This window comes from Mobula hypostoma, chromosome 25 (genome assembly GCF_963921235.1).
Source record: "Mobula hypostoma chromosome 25, sMobHyp1.1, whole genome shotgun sequence".
Taxonomy (NCBI): Eukaryota; Metazoa; Chordata; class Chondrichthyes; order Myliobatiformes; family Myliobatidae; genus Mobula; species Mobula hypostoma.
In genome coordinates this window covers 18,182,655-18,198,741 of record NC_086121.1, presented here as the reverse complement: position 1 = coordinate 18,198,741, position 16,087 = coordinate 18,182,655, and the positions used below count along the sequence as shown (strand labels likewise).

The window sequence follows — 16,087 nt, the reverse complement described above, 5'->3', positions numbered from 1 at the left end:
TGCCCAATTTGATTCCTTCCTGTTTTAACTAATCAGTTTAGTTCATTCAACTCATTATGATCTCCCTTCTGCAACACCTACAAAGCACTCCTTCGTCCTCCATTTGGAAAATCAGATCACTCCTCCATTTTTCTGGTGCCAAAGTACGGGCAGAAGCTGAAACAGGAGATGGCCATAGTTAAAACTGTCCACTGTTGGTCCAACCGATCGGCCTCCGTGCTTTGATGACATCGACTGGAATGTCTTCCATGATGAGGATGTCTCCGAGTTCATGGATGGGGTCATGAGTTTCACCTGGAAGTGCATCGAGGATTTTTCCCCGGAAGTCGGCCAGGGTCTTTCAAATCAGAAACCCTGGATCAACAGTTCTGTGCGAGCAGCACTTACTGCACGAGATAGAGCATACATTGCTGGTAACCAACATGAACTCAAGAAATACAGCTACAATCTGCGCAGTCATCAAGGCAGCAAAACAACAATACAGAGATAAGATTCAGACTCGACTTTCCACCAACAACATGTACAGCTTATGGCAAGGTCTGCGCACCATCGCCAACTTCTAAGCTAAACGCGGTGGAGTTTCCAACATCGATGCCTCTCTCCCAGACAAGCTACATCTTTTATGCTCGATTCAATGTTTCCAATACTGGGCCCCTGAAGAGACCTGCGGATGATGAGACCGGCAGTTTGGTCATCTCTGAGGCCATGGTATGCTGGTGCAATGGGTGGACAGTCGCAATGCTGCGGGACAGGATGGCATCCCAGTGTGAGTACTCGGGGATGTGCATGGTACAACTGGTAAGGGTGTTTACAGACATTTTAAATCTCTCCCTCTCCCATTGTAGAGTGCCCTCCTGCTTCAAAACATCGTCCTGTACCTAAAAAGACCAAGATAACATGCCTGAACAACTGGCGTCCTGTTGCACTCACCTCAATAATAAGCGAATGCTTTGAGAGGCTGGTCAAGGACTACATCTGCAGCTTGCTGCCATCCACACTGGACCCCCTACAGTTTGCCTACTGACACAACTGATCAACAGAAGACGCAATAACCACAGCTCTATACACTGTCCTTACACATCTGGAGAAGAGGGATGCTTATGTGAGAATGCTGTTCTTGGACTACTGTTCAGCATTCAACACCATAATTCTCTACAGGCTCGATGACAAGCTCAGAGACCTTGGTGTTCACGCTGCCTTGTGTACTTCCTGTACTTCCTGTCAGATTGCCAGCAGGTGGTAAGAGTCTGCCCCCTGACCCTCAACACAGGTGCCCCTCAGGGCTGTGTACTAAGCCCCCTTCTTTACTGTCTGTATACCTATGACTGCTGCCACCCACAGCTCTGATCTGCAAATTAAATTTGCTGATGACACTGCACTGATTGGCCTAATCTCAAATAATAATAAGGCAGCCTACAGAGAGAAAGTCATCACTCTGACACAGGAAACAACCTCTCCCTCAGTGTGGCAAAAACAAAGGAGCTGGTTGTGGACTACAGGAGGAAAGGAGACAGACTAACCCCTAGGGACATCAATGGATCTGGGATTGAGAGGGTGAACAGCTTTAAGTTGCTCGTCATGAACATCACCGAGGATCTCACGTGGTCTGTACATACTGGCCGTGTGATGAAAAGGCACAACATTGCCTCTTTCACCTCAGACAGTTTCAGAAGTTTGGTATGGCCCCCCCAAATTCTAAGAACTTTTTACAGGGGCATGATTGAGAGCATTCTGACTGGCTGCATCACTGCCTGGTATGGAAACTGTACTTCCCTCAATTGCAAGACTACAGAAAGTGGTGCGGTCAGCCCAGCGCATCTGTAGATGTGAACTTCCCACTGTTCGGGACATTTACAGAGACAGGTGTGTAAAAAGGGCCTGAAGGGTCATTGGATACCCGAGTCACCCCAACCACAAACTGTTCCAGCTGCTGCCATCCAGGAAACAGTACAGCAGCATAAAAACCAGGACCAACAGGCTCAGGGACAGCTTCTTCCACCAGTCATCAGACGGCTTAATTCATGTTGACGCAACTGTATTTCTATGTTATATTGACTATCCTGTTGTACATAATATTTATTAATAAATTACTATAATTGCACATTTGAACAGTAACGTAATGTAAAGATTTTTACTTCTCATGTATATGAAGGATGCAAGCAATAAAGCCAGTTCAGTTAAATTCAATCATTAGCACCCTACTTGTTATCTTTGATTTTGCAGTGGCTGTATACTGTACCTACAAAGTAATCAACTTTTTATTTGGAAAGTGGTCTATTACTTAAAACGTTAATTTCTTTAATGAAATACAAAATTTTCTCTAACATTTAGTTTTTTGGAAAATGAATGTTTGGAGATCTGAAATTTGCTCTTTTCTACTGACATTAATACAGAAGACAAAATAAACATCTAAAGGAAAATTGATATAAAAGATCTAGGGTGCCTTAGACTTTTGCACTGTATGATATTGTTAGAGGCTTATAAGCAGTGGTATGCCACAGGCGTTGGTGCTTGGTCCCCTGGCGTTTGCCTTGTATATGGATGATTTGGTTGAGAATCAGATGGCTTGATTAAATTTGGACCTAACACCAAAATGCATGGTGAGCATTGAAGAAGTTTGTCTAACATTCAAATTGCATCTGAACAACTGAGAAAGTGGGCAGTGGAATGGCAGATGGAACTTAACTCAGATAATTGCAAAGTGACACATTTGGGAAGTTAAATTAGGGCAGGACATGTACAGTGAATGATGGTTCCCTGGGGAGTGTTATAGAACAAAGATGAAGTAAGCTTCTTGACTTTAGTGTGGTAAGCTATTTAGATGGCAAGAGATTATTACTTGGTTTGCAGAGGGGCGTCTTTTCATGTACGAGGAGCACTGCATATGTGTAATTTGGCAGATAAATACAATGCTGATATTTTAATGAAGCAGGAATGGAGTATAAGAGAAAGGAAGTAATAATTACAAACATTCATGAATAGGATGAGGCCATGGCTGGAATACCGAATATTGTTTTGGTCCCCATGTTGAAAAATTGTGCCTGGAGGCAATGAACAGATTAGTTGGACTGAATCCTTGGATAAGTTAGTCATCCTTTGAGAACTGATTGAGTAGAACTAGCTTGTATTCCCAAGAGTTTGGAAGAATGGGAAATAATCTAATTGACACAAAAGATTCATATGACTGAATATGAGGAGATTCCCTTACTGCAGGAATCTAAAATTTTGGACCACATTTTTTTTAAGGATAAAGGGGTCAGCCATATAAACGCTTTTGGATTGCAGTATCTCAGGGTAGTTGGTGTTTAGGGCTGAGAGATTGCTAGACTGCAGGAGACCTCAGGTTTTTGGCAATTGAATGGGTAAATTGAAAGGAACAAAATAAGCTGTAGTGTTATAGTTGCACAGACTTGGGCTTGTAAATTGAGGCAGGAATAGAGCTGGTCAAAGCCATAGAAGAGAGACTAAGCAATTTTCTCAATGGGACAGGTATGTTTGAAAGTAAACAGGTTTAAAATATACAGCATTCACATTATGCTCACAGTCTGGATAGGCTTAACACCATTATTCATAAGAAGATTGGAACCATTGGGAAGGGAACCTAATTTGTTTTATGAAACTGTAAACATTGACTTTGGTCTTTGCAATACAAGGCACAATGTTACCCAGTACGGTATTTTATGTTGGGCAAACATCCAAACAACTTCTAAGCAATGAGTGGATGTGATGTTGATGTGCTGCACCACTGCATGCGTACAACATTGCTGTTTTTGAATGGTGCCACTAAAGAAGAAGTAAATGGGAAATGTCTAATGGATACGAGTTTTAGGTAACACTGCATGAGTGGGAAGAGAATGCATTGCAACTGATCCTCTGGCTGTGAACAGAATTGGGTGAATACAGTCCCTCAGTTGGAGGAGGGTAGTGTTGAAGGCTTCTGATCAAGGAGCAGTGAACATTCAGTTTTGTTACACAACGTAGAGAAATATTTGTAATCTTAATAAACACAATAATGTACATGGCAAGTGCTGATTGAGGTGATCCAAATACAGAATTCTGAGAAAGATTGTCATGAATTTGAAAAGCACCCCCAGAAATAAAAAAAAACCTTTTGAAGGAGAAAAAGGTGGAGAGAAGATACCGTTTGGAATTTTGAGTGGAAGAATGAGAATTACTTTGAAATTATAAATTTGGTAGAGTAAATAAAGATTTTTTAGATGTTTTAGGAAAGGGATAATGTTGGACATTGAAATCGGTAACCTCCAGTCCTGTCTTTGCAGCATGTGTGTACAGAAATAGAAAGGAAGCAGAAGTAAATAAAAGTTCTAGGGGAAGTGATACCTATACGGGGGGATAGATTGGCTCAGATATGTGGGAATGTCCTTGTGGGGTGGTTTGTTACAGTTTTGGATATTTAAACTAGGAATAGGCATAGTTAGGTAGCAATAGAAGGGGAAAATGCCAACATAAGTGGTAGGTGAGACGAACACCAGTGTAAGAAACAGAGCTTTTAAACAAGACGTAGCTGAAAGTAAAATAGAATTGAAGATGGATGTATGGCCCATGGCTATTAACAAAAACAAAACATGCTGTATTAAACAAGATTTGTCAGTAGCATGCACAATAAACAATGAGCGATTTTAAAAAGAGACTCAAAACAAGGGGTGGGGTGGGATTAGGTTCTAAACGTTCCAGTTGCAAGATGTTCAGGAAGAAAAAAAACAGAAGAATGGAGAGTTGTGTGGCAGAATTGATTAAGAACATTGCAGACCTGAAGGAAGAGGGCGCCTTGGAATGATCAAAGAATGCATCTGGTTTCATTCATGTTCTTTAGTATTCCCCCAGCTGTCAACCTGCAGTGCAATTAAATCTCTTGTAGCTTTTTATTAAGATGCTGACAATAGATATTTTAGTTATATTTTATACACAGCGTTATAAATCATATTGCAATTCTTATGAACGATTTGAAGAGGGAATGAGTTGCTATGAAGAGGCCAGAAGATAGCCGGTGGGCCGAACGGCCTTTTTCCGCCCTGTACCACATGCCATTTTACTGGGTTTTTTTGGCAGCAGGCATGATGGGGTGATTGCCTCTCGCTCGCTGAGGTGATGGCGGGACCATCCAGGGTTGAGGTGGCCCAAATCAGCCGTTCCTGTCGCGGGATGTCACTTGGTCCCTAACCCGACATGTGGGCGGGGGGCAGGAGCGGCCTCCGGTAATAGTGTTTTAAATGAAGCGTTGTTCGCGCACCCCCCTCCAGCGGCCCGCCTAGCGAGTGTGGGTTGGTGGTAAGATCTATCCAATAGGCAAACGCTTCGCCTTCGCTTCCAGCGGAGATGATCCAATGGCTGCAGTCGGGAGGCGGGACTTCCTCGAGTGGGAGCAGCACGTTAGGTTGCGGTGCGGGTTGTGCTGGTACCCGGCAGAGGCGGCAAAAACAAGAGGAGGAAGAGGAACGAGGTAAATGTCTGGAGGGAACGGCGCTAAATAACCTATTAAAACACAAAACACGGATTGAGCGATCAATAAGTAAGGGTTAAAACGCAGCTAGAGGTGACATAACCTGGACAGGATGAGCAGTAAAGTTGCCAGGCTTTCTTTTTTTGTAAACCTCAAATCTGAGAGGAAATCAATGCCAAATTATAAATCGAAATACTTTCATTTAATGTTAAAAATCGGCAGCTGTGGGGAAAGAAAACATTTACAGCAGCGGAGCCAAGGTTTAGCGCTTCACAGGGCTGTGATGCACACTGATGAACGATGAGCCATTTTAAATCTGGCAGATGTACAGGTTAATATTTTGGGGAAATTTTCTTTTGAACATGGGTTATAATTAGGTAAAGCGTTTTAAAATTTAACTAAGATGGAGAGATAGTGACTTTCTCGGAAGTCCTTCCCCCGAGGCAGAGGTAAACTAGATTAGCAGTTACTAAATTACTTTTATTTTGTAAAACGATTTTAAAGTAAAAAAAAATCAATTTAAAACAGTAGACTTGTGTGTTCTTACTCATTTAAAATGATACATAAAATATGGTTTCTACCAATGCAATTCTGCAAACATTTTGCCCAGAGGCCTGGCAATTAAGACAGATTTAAAATGAATATTTAATGACTATTAATTTATAATAATGAAATCCGTGTTATGTGTTCAGGCTGTTTTGTTTGATAAACACTTGTTTTGCACTTTGAGAATCCAGAAATACATTTTGCAAGTCAAAAGCATTTAAGTTTACTCATCATTCCATATTCACCCCCCCACCAGGATTTTGTAGATTGATAATTGCTACCTAAGCATTCTGATTTCATCTGAGATGGTTCATCTATATGCACATACAAAGAGGATTGTAAGTTCATTTTTTGTTTGTGTTACAGAAGTTTATAGATTGACTTCAGAGTCTTCGGACTTGGAGGGGTGAATCTTGGGGAAGCAATGGAATGTAATACAGATTTTATGATCTCTGTGAAGGGTTTGCCTGCCAGCGATCACACTAGGTTACCATAAGCAATCTTCGAGATAGTATGCACTGTCATCCTTCCCAATGTGATCGATATTCTCAAGCATGCACCTAAAGCTCTTCTGTGCAGTTTGCTTTCAATGTCCAGAATTATTTTGACTTATCCATTTGTTTCTGATCCTCCAGCTCATTTTTTTTGGGGGGGAGGGAATTGTTTTGCTGAGCTGCCTTTTTTTTGCATAATTATTGAAATCGACTCAAACCCCCTGAACTCTGCTTTCGGTTGCTTGCACTTAAGTTCCTGACCTATTTGCTGTCTTTCTCCTGCACTCAAAGAATGTAATGCTGAAGGGATTCTGTGCATCCACAAGGTTTTATGTCCGCTGCTTACATTTTCTTTCTCCAAAGAATTAGAATTCTTTGTGCAATGATTCAGCAGTAGTACAACAAACCTGATATTGTGTTACTGGAGTCCTAATGCAAAGTTCAGTCTGAATCGTTGACAATTCCTTCGCCATCCCTCACGCCCATCCCCACAGATGCCGCTCGACCTATCAAGCTCCTCTAGCAGATTGCTGCTCCAGATTCCAGAATCTGCAGCAACACAAGCAAAATGCTGGAGGAACTCAGCAGGCCAGACAGCGTCTATGAAAAAGTGTTTCGGGCTGAGACCCTTCATCTTGTACCTTCTATCTGATGGTAGCAGCGAGAAAAGTGCATGGTCTTTGATGATAGATGGTGCTTTTCTACGGCAGTGTTTCATGTAGATATGCTCAATGGTTGGGAGGGTTTAACCCATGATGTACTAAACTGAATCCATGACTTTTTGTTGGATTTTCCACTCAAAGGCATTGGTGTTCCCATACCAGGCCATAATGCAGCCTGTCAGCACACTTTCCTCCACACTTCTATAGAAATTTACCATGGCTTTTGATGACATGCCAAAAATCTGCTTAGTCCTGAAGTAGAGCTGCTGTCATGCTTTCTTTGCAATTATATTTACATGATGGGTTCAGGACAGGTCCTCTGAGATAGTGACACCCAGGAACTTAAAGTTACTGACTCTCTCCATCTCTGAACTTACAGTGAGTAGTGTTATAACTACTCCCTATTGCCTTGAGTACTTAGAATCAACCACTTTGTTTCTGATTAATGTGTCTAGTGGAAGCTGAGGAGCGATAGTGTTATCCCTTTCCAGGGGAAAATTAGGGTTCCAGTCGAATCCATGTGACAATCCAGTAAATTTCATTGCAGTTTTCTTGGTGCTGAATCTATTGATTTCAGTTTCACTGGTTTCCATGGTGGGGTTTCAAATCATGAAGGTTGTTCATTCAGCAGCTTAACAACTAGGCTTTACCTTGTTCGTTTGATAGAGGGGTGTGCTTTTAGAACAGATGAAGAGGAATTTCTTTAGCCAGAGAGTGGTGAATCTGTGGAACTCTTTGCTGCAGGCAGCTGTGGAGGCCGAGTCTTTATGTAGATTTAAGGCAGAGGATGATGGATTGTTGATTGGTCAGGGTATGAAGGAATATGGGGTGGGGGAGAGAGGAAGGCAGGAGATTGGGGCTGAGAGGAAAAATGGATCAGTAATGAAATGGCAGAGCAAACTCAATGGGCTAAATGGTCTAATTCTGCACCTATATCTCATGGTCATTTGTTTTTCCCTGATTCTATTAAAACCTTGCTTTTCCAAATATTTATTAGTTTCCTTTGAATAAAGCTAGATGAAGGACTAATAGTATTAGGAGACTCTAGTCAGGGGCACACATGGCTGCAAATGATATTTCACAATGGTGTGTCACCTGTCAAAAACCTTGCAGAGAGGTTTGGGTGAGATGAAACTAGCATGGCAGGGGTTTGGGAACCAGAGGAATAGGTCAGCAGTTGGAGAGATTGAGGAGAAAGTGGAGGTTAGGTATGTAAGGCTGAAAGGAAGGACAGGCAGGACGATGTTAATGAGCTGGTGGGATGGAGAGCATAGAGCTATGATGTTGTAGCCATTACAGAGACGTAATTGAGAGAAGGGTAAGACTAGTAGGATTGGGATGTTTCAGATGTGACAGAGAAGGATGTGAAAGAGGAGGATCAGGGAAGATACCACAGCTGCACTTAGATGGGACATCCTGGAGAGATCATCTGGTGATGCAATATGAGGAGAGCACATGAATACAAAAGGTGCAATCACTGCAATAGGACTATACTATAAGCCTGCCAGCAGTCACCAGGTCAAGTCAAGTCACTTTTCATTGTCATTTCAACCATAACTGCTGGTACAGAACATAGTAAAAATGAGACAATGTTTTCCAGGACCATGGTGCTACATGAAACAATACAAAAACTACACTAGACTGCAGACTTATCCAGGACTACTTAAAGTGCACAAAACAGTTCAGGCACTACAATAAATAATAAACAAGACAATAGGCACAGTAGAGGGCAGTAGGTTGGTGTCAGTCCAGGCTCTGGGTATTGAGGAGTCTGATGGCTTGGGGGAAGAAACTGTTACGTAGTCTGGTCATGAGAGCCTGAATGCTTCGGTGCCTTTTTCCAGATGGCAGGAGGGAGAAGGGTTTATATGAGGGGTGCATGGGGTCCTTCATAATGCTGTTTGCTTTGCGGATGCAGCGTGTGATGTAAGTGGCTGTGATGGCGGGAAGAGAGACCCCGATGATCTTCTCAGCTGACCTCACTATCCGCTGCAGGGTCTTGCGATCTGAGATGGTACAATTTCCAAACCAGGCCATGATGCAGCTGCTCAGGATGCTCTCAATACAACCTTTGTAGAATGTGCTGAGGAGGGAGGTGGGAGATGGACTTTTCTCAGGCTTCACAGAAAGTAGAGACGCTGCTGGGCTTTCTTTGCTATGGAGCTGGTGTTGAGGGACCAGGTGAGATTCTGCACCAGGTGAACACCAAGAAATTTGGTGCTCTTAACAATCTCTACGGAGGAGTCATCGATGTTCAGCGGAGAGTGGTTGCTCTTTGTCTTCCTGAAGTCAACAACTATCTCTTTTGTTTTGTTCATGTTCAGAGACAGGTTGTTAGCTCTGCACCAGTCCGTTAGCCAGTGCACCTCCTCTCTGTATGCTGACTCATCGTTCTTGCTGACGAGACCCACCACGGTCGTGTCATCGGCGAACTTGATGATGTGGTTCGAGCTGTGTGTTGCAGCACAGTCGTGGGTCAGCAGAGTGAACAGCAGTGGACTGAGCACACAGCCCTGGGGGGCCCTGTGTGCTCAGTGTGATGGTGTTGGAGATGCTGCTACCAATTCGGACTGACGGAAGTCTCCCAGTCAGGAAGTCTAGAATCCAGTTGCAGAGGGAGGTGTTCAGGCCCAGTAGGCTCAGCTTTCCAATCAGGTGCTGAGGAATGATTGTTGAATGCTGAACTGGTCTATGAACAGCATTCGAACGTACGTGTTTTTTTTTGTCCAGGTGGGTTAAGGCCAGGTGGAGGGTGATGGCAATGGCATTGTCTGTTGAACAGTTGGGACGGTACGCGAACTGCAGGGGGTCCAGTGAGGGGGGCAGCAGGGACTTGATGTGCCTCATGACGAGCCTCTCGAAACACTTTCATGATGATGGATGATGATGACCGCCACTTGCTTGGGTGGAGTTAGTCCATGCACTCCACATCCGCCACGTTACCTTTACCCATCTACAAGTCAGAAATGTGACAGACATTCCTCGTATGCCTGGGTGGACCCAGATAAAGAATCTTGGCTCGAAACCGTGACTATATTCCTTTCCATGGATGCTTGCTAACCTGCTGAGTTCCTCCAGCATTTTGTTACAGTAGCCAACTGAGAGTTGGAGGAAATGATATGTTGGCAAATTATGGAAAGATATCATAGCAACATGGTAGTTGAACTGGGTGACTTTCCTTTTCCCAGTATTGACTGGGATTTCCTCAGTGCCAGAGGTTTAGCTGGAACAGAATTTGTTAGTTGCATCCATGCGGTGTCATTCTCGACATAGCATGAAGATACTGCAACTAAGGGAGGGGTCATACTAGGAAATGAACCTGGCCAGATGATTGGAGTTTCAGTGAAAGTATCTTGGGAACAGTGATTATAACTAAGTATTTTAAGACAGTTACGGATTACACTAAAATGAGCTTTTGGGGGTGGGGATATGTTAAATTAAGGAAAGGCTAATTACAACAGTATCAGGCAGGGACTGTGAAGAGTACATTGGGAGCAGCTGTTTTTGAGTAAATTCACATCTAACATGTGGGAGTTGTTTATGAAGTCCAGCTGGTAACACTTGTCTGGATTAAACACTATCTGCCATTTCTCCACCCAAGTTTCCAACTGGTCTATATCTTGCTGAATCCTTTGACATTTTTCCTCACAATCCATATATTTTTGTTGGAAGGATGGCAAGATTCAAGAATCTTGGATGATTGGCAGTGTAGCAGATTTAGTCAGTAAGAAAAAGGAAGTACATGTGAGGCTTAGGAAGCAGAAATCAGACCAGGCCTTTGAGGAATATCAAGGGAGCTGGAGAGAATGTGAACAGGTAATCAGGATGGTTAATATAGGTCAGGAAACATCCTCGGTGAGAAAGGTTACAGAGTCCCAAAATGTTTTAGACAAAAGGCTAACTTGGGAGAAAGTAGGACCACTCAATGAAAAAGGAGGTAATTTCAAAGTTCAAAGTAAATTTTATTATAAGGGTACATGTATGTCACCACATGCAACCCTGAGATTCATTTTTCTGTGGGTACACTTGTAAAATCTATAGAATAGTAACTATAAGAGAATCAATGAAAGATCAACCAGAGTGCAGAATACAACAAACTGTATACATGCAAATGTAAATATGTAGCAATAAATAACAAGAACATGAAACAGCAAGATAAAGAGACTTTAAAGTGAGGTCATTGGTTGTGGAAACATCTCAATGAATGGATGTGAGTAGTTATCTCCTTTTGCTCAAGAGCTTGATGGTTGTGGGGTAGTAACTGTTCTTGAACCTAGTGGTACGAGTCCTGAGGCTCTTGTACCTTCTACCTGATGGCAGCTTCAAGAAAAGAGCGTGTCCTGGGTGGAGCCAGGGGAAGTGGTGGAAGTACTAAAGGAGTAATTTGCATCATTATTCATCAAGGAGAACAACTTAGAAGATAGTGAGTTTAGGGAGGAATATTCTGATGTTCTATATCATTTTGCTATCATAGAACATAGAATAGTACAGCACAGTACAGGCCCTTCGGCCCACAATGTTGTGCCGACCTTCAAACCCTGCCTCCCATATAAGCCCCCACCTTAGATTCCTCCATATACCTGTCTAGTAGTCTCTTAAACTTCACTAGTGTATTTGCCTCCACCACTGACTCAGGCAGTGCATTCCACGCACCAACCACTCTCTGAGTAAAAAACCTTCCTCTAATATCCCCCTTGAACTTCCCACCCCTTGCCTTAAAGCCATGTCCTCTTGTATTGAGCAGTGGTGCCCTGGGGAAGAGGCGCTGGCTATCCACTCTATCTATTCCTCTTATTATCTTGTACACCTCTATCATGTCTCCTCTCATCCTCCTTCTCTCCAAAGAATAAAGCCCTAGCTCCCTTAATCTCTGATCATATTGCATACTTTCTAAACCAGGCAACATCCTGGTAAATCTCCTCTGTACCCTTTCCAATGCTTCCACATCCTTCCTATAGTGAGGTGACCAGAACTGGACAATACTCCAAGTGTGGCCTAACCAGAGTTTTATAGAGCTGCATCATTACATCGCGACTCTTAAACTCTATCCCTCGACTTATGAAAGCTAACACCCCATAAGCTTTCTTAACTACCCTATCCACCTGTGAGGCAACTTTCAGGGATCTGTGGACATGTACCCCGAGATCCCTCTGCTCCTCCACACTACCAAGTATCCTGCCATTTACTTTGTACTCTGCCTTGGAGTTTGTCCTTCCAAAGTGTACCACCTCACACTTCTCCAGGTTGAACTCCATCTGCCACTTCTCAGCCCACCTCTGCATCCTATCAATGTCTCTCTGCAATCTTTGACAATCCTCTACACTATCTACAACACCACCAACCTTTGTGTCGTCTGCAAATTTGCCAACCCCCCCTTCTACCCCCACATCCAGGTCATTAATAAAAATCACGAAAAGTAGAGGTCCTAGAACAGATCCTTGTGGGATACCACTAGTCACAATCCTCCAATCTGAATGTACTCCCTCTACCACCACCCTCTGCCTTCTGCAGGCAAGCCAATTCTGAATCCACCTGGCCAAACTTCCCTGGATCCCATGCCTTCTAACTTTCTGAATAAGCCTACCGTGTGGAACCTTGTCAAATGCCTTACTAAAATCCATATAGATCACATCCACTGCACTACCCTCATCTATATGCCTGGTCACCTCCTCAAAGAACTCTATCAGGCTTGTTAGACATGATCTGCCCTTCACAAAGCCATGCTGACTGTCCCTGATCAGACCATGATTCACTAAATGCCTATAGATCCTATCTCTAAGAATCTTTTCCAACAGCTTTCCCACCACAGACGTAAGGCTCACTGGTCTATAATTACCCGGACTAGCCCTACTACCTTTTTTGAACAAGGGAACAACATTCGCCTCTCTCCAATCCTCCGGTACCATTCCCGTGGACATCGAGGACCTAAAGGTCCTAGCCAGAGGCTCAGCAATCTCTTCCCTCGCCTCGTGGAGTAGCCTGGGGAATATTCCGTCAGGCCCCGGGGACTTATCTGTCCTAATGTATTTTAACAACTCCAACACCTCCTCTCACTTAATATCAGCATGCTCCAGAACATCAACCTCACTCATATTGTCCTCACCATCATCAAGTTCCCTCTCATTGGTGAATACCGAAGAGAAGTATTCATTGAGGACCTCGCTCACTTCCACAGCTTCCAGGCACATCTTCCCATCTTTATCTCTAATCGGTCCTACCTTCACTCCTGTCATCCTTTTTTTCTTCACATAATTGAAGAATGCCTTGGGGTTTTCCTTTACCCTACTCACCAAGGCCTTCTCATGCTCCCTTCTTGCTCTTCTCAGCTCCTTCTTAAGCTCCTTTCTTGCTTCCCTATATTCCTCAATAGACCCATCTGATCCTTGCTTCCTAAACCTCATGTATGCTGCCTTCTTCCTCCTGACTAGATTTTCCACCTCACTTGTCACCCATGGTTCCTTCACACTACCATTCTTTATCTTTCTCACCGGGACAAATTTATCCCTTACATCCCGCAAGAGATCTCTAAACATCGACCACATGTCCATAGTACATTTCCCTGCAAAAACATCATCCCAATTCACACCCGCAAGTTCTAGCCTTATAGCCTCATAATTTGCCCTTCCCCAATTAAAAATTTTCCTGTCCTCTTTGTTTCTATCCTTTTCCATGATAATGCTAAAGGCCAGGGAGCGGTGGTCACTGTCCCCCCAGATGCTCACCCACTGAGAGATCTGTGACCTGACCACGTTCATTACCTAGTACTAGATCTAGTATGGCATTCCCCCTGGTCGGCCTGTCCACATACTGTGACAGGAATCCATCCTGGACACACTTAACAAATTCTGCCCCATCTAAACCCTTGGAACTAATCAGGTGCCAATCAATATTAGGGAAGTTAAAGTCACCCATGATAACAACCCTGTTATTTTTGCACCTTTCCAAAATCTGCCTCCCAATCTGCTCCTCTGTATCTCTGCTGCTACCAGGGGGCCTATAGAATACCTCCAGTAGAGTAACTGCTCCCTTCCTGTTCCTGACTTCCACCCATATTGACTCAAAAGAGGATCCTGCTACATTACCCACCCTTTCTGTAGCTGTAATAGTATCCCTGACCAGTAATGCCACCCCTCCTCCCCTTTTTCCGCCCTCTCTATCCCTTTTAAAGCACTGAAATCCAGGAATATTGAGAATCCATTCCTGCCCTGGTGCCAGCCAAGTCTCTGTAATGGCCACTACATCATAATTCCATGTATGTATCCAAGCTCTCAGTCCATCATCTTTGTTCCTGATGCTTCTTGCATTGAGGTACACACATTTCAGCCCTTCTACCTTACTGTCTTTACACCGTTTATTCTGCTTCTCTTTCCTCAAAGCCTCTCTGTATGTTAGATCTGGCTTTACTCCATGCACTTCTTTCACTGCTCTATCGCTCTGGGTCCCATTCCCCTCGCAAATTAGTTTAAAACCTCTCGAACCATGCTAGCAAACCTACCTGCAAGGATATTGCTCCCCCTCGAGTTCAGGTGCAACCCATCCAATCTGTACAGGTCCCACCCTCCCCAGAAGAGCTCCCAATGATCTAAAAATCTAAACCCCTGCTCCCTGCACCAACTCCTCAGCCACGCATTCAACTGCCATCTCCTCCAATTCTTACCATCTCTGTCACGTAGCACTGGCAGCAATCCTGAGAACGTCACCCTTGAGGTCCTGTTCTTCAGCCTTCTACCTAATTCCTGAAACTCACACTTCAGGACCTCATCCCTCTTCCTGCCTATGTTGTTGGTCCCAACATGTATCACGACATCTGGTTGCTTTCCCTCTCGTACCAGGATGTCGTGCACCCGGTCAGAGACATCCCGGACCCTCGCACCCGGGAGGCAACAAACGATACGGAGGAGTAGGAAAAGATGTTGGATCTCTTGAAGACTATTAAGCTGATAACTCCCCAGGGCCTGATGACATTTATCCCAAGTTATTGAGAGAGGCAAGAGAGAAATTTACTGGGGCTTTGACCAATGAGGTCCCAGACCTTTGGAGAATTCAAAATTCAAAATAAATTTATTATCAAAGTTCATACTGTATATGTTATCATATACTACCTTGAGATTCATTTTCTTGCTGGCATTTACAAGTAAAAGGAATACAATAGAATTTATGAAAGTCTATACATGAACAAAGACTGACAAACAACCAACATGCAAAAGAGGATAAACTCTGCAAATAAAAAAGCAATACTGAGGCTGTGAGTTCTGAGGAGTCTTCGAAAGTGAGTCTGTAGGTTGTAGAATCAGTTCAGAATGGTGATTGAAATTATCCATGCTGGTTCAGGATCCTGATAGTTTTAGAGTAATAACTATTCCTGAACTTTGTGGTGTCTGACCCAGGGCATCCGTATCTCTTGCTTGATGTTAGTAGCAAAAAGAGGGCATGGCCTATGTAGCAACTACTTGAAAACAAGGTAAAAGTCACTGAGTGGCACTGTGTGACATGTTTCCAACTAACTGAATTCCAAAAAGAAAAGTGTGTTTATTCCATTATTACTAACCAAGAATAAAATCATTTGACTCTTCTGTAACATGTAAAACAAAGTTGAGTGTAATTGGATTAAATTCAAAGATGAGTGCTCAAAGACTTGCGTAATTGGACTAAGTTCAAACATTTGAGTGGTCAACAAAAAATAAACACTCCCTACTCACCCCCTGTCTATGCCGTCATGCAGGTGCCATTCATCTGTTTTTAGTGCCACCAAAACTCATGTGACGAATTACCTTAGTCCAGAGTGAGGATGTGCAACACAAATACAATACAGACACACAATAAATAGATACGTGGCTGCTACAGCCTGGATGAGGGCTGTCTTTAATGACGGATGCTGCTTTCTTGTGGCGGCGCTCTATGTCGATGTGCCCAGTGGTGGGGAG

The 16,087-nt window shown here is 43.4% G+C and overlaps 1 protein-coding gene across 2 annotated transcripts in view; it reads left to right on the top strand.

Moving 5' to 3' along the window:
* Positions 1 to 5,390: 5,390 nt before the first annotated feature.
* The window catches only part of kcnab2a (potassium voltage-gated channel subfamily A regulatory beta subunit 2a), a 315,221-nt gene continuing 304,524 nt past the window's right edge, over positions 5,391 to 16,087 (top strand). For both annotated transcript variants that reach the window (XM_063032967.1, XM_063032963.1), the window contains exon 1: positions 5,391 to 5,461. The gene's annotated coding sequence lies outside the window, so the exon portion shown is untranslated. The remainder of the gene's footprint in view (positions 5,462 to 16,087) is intronic.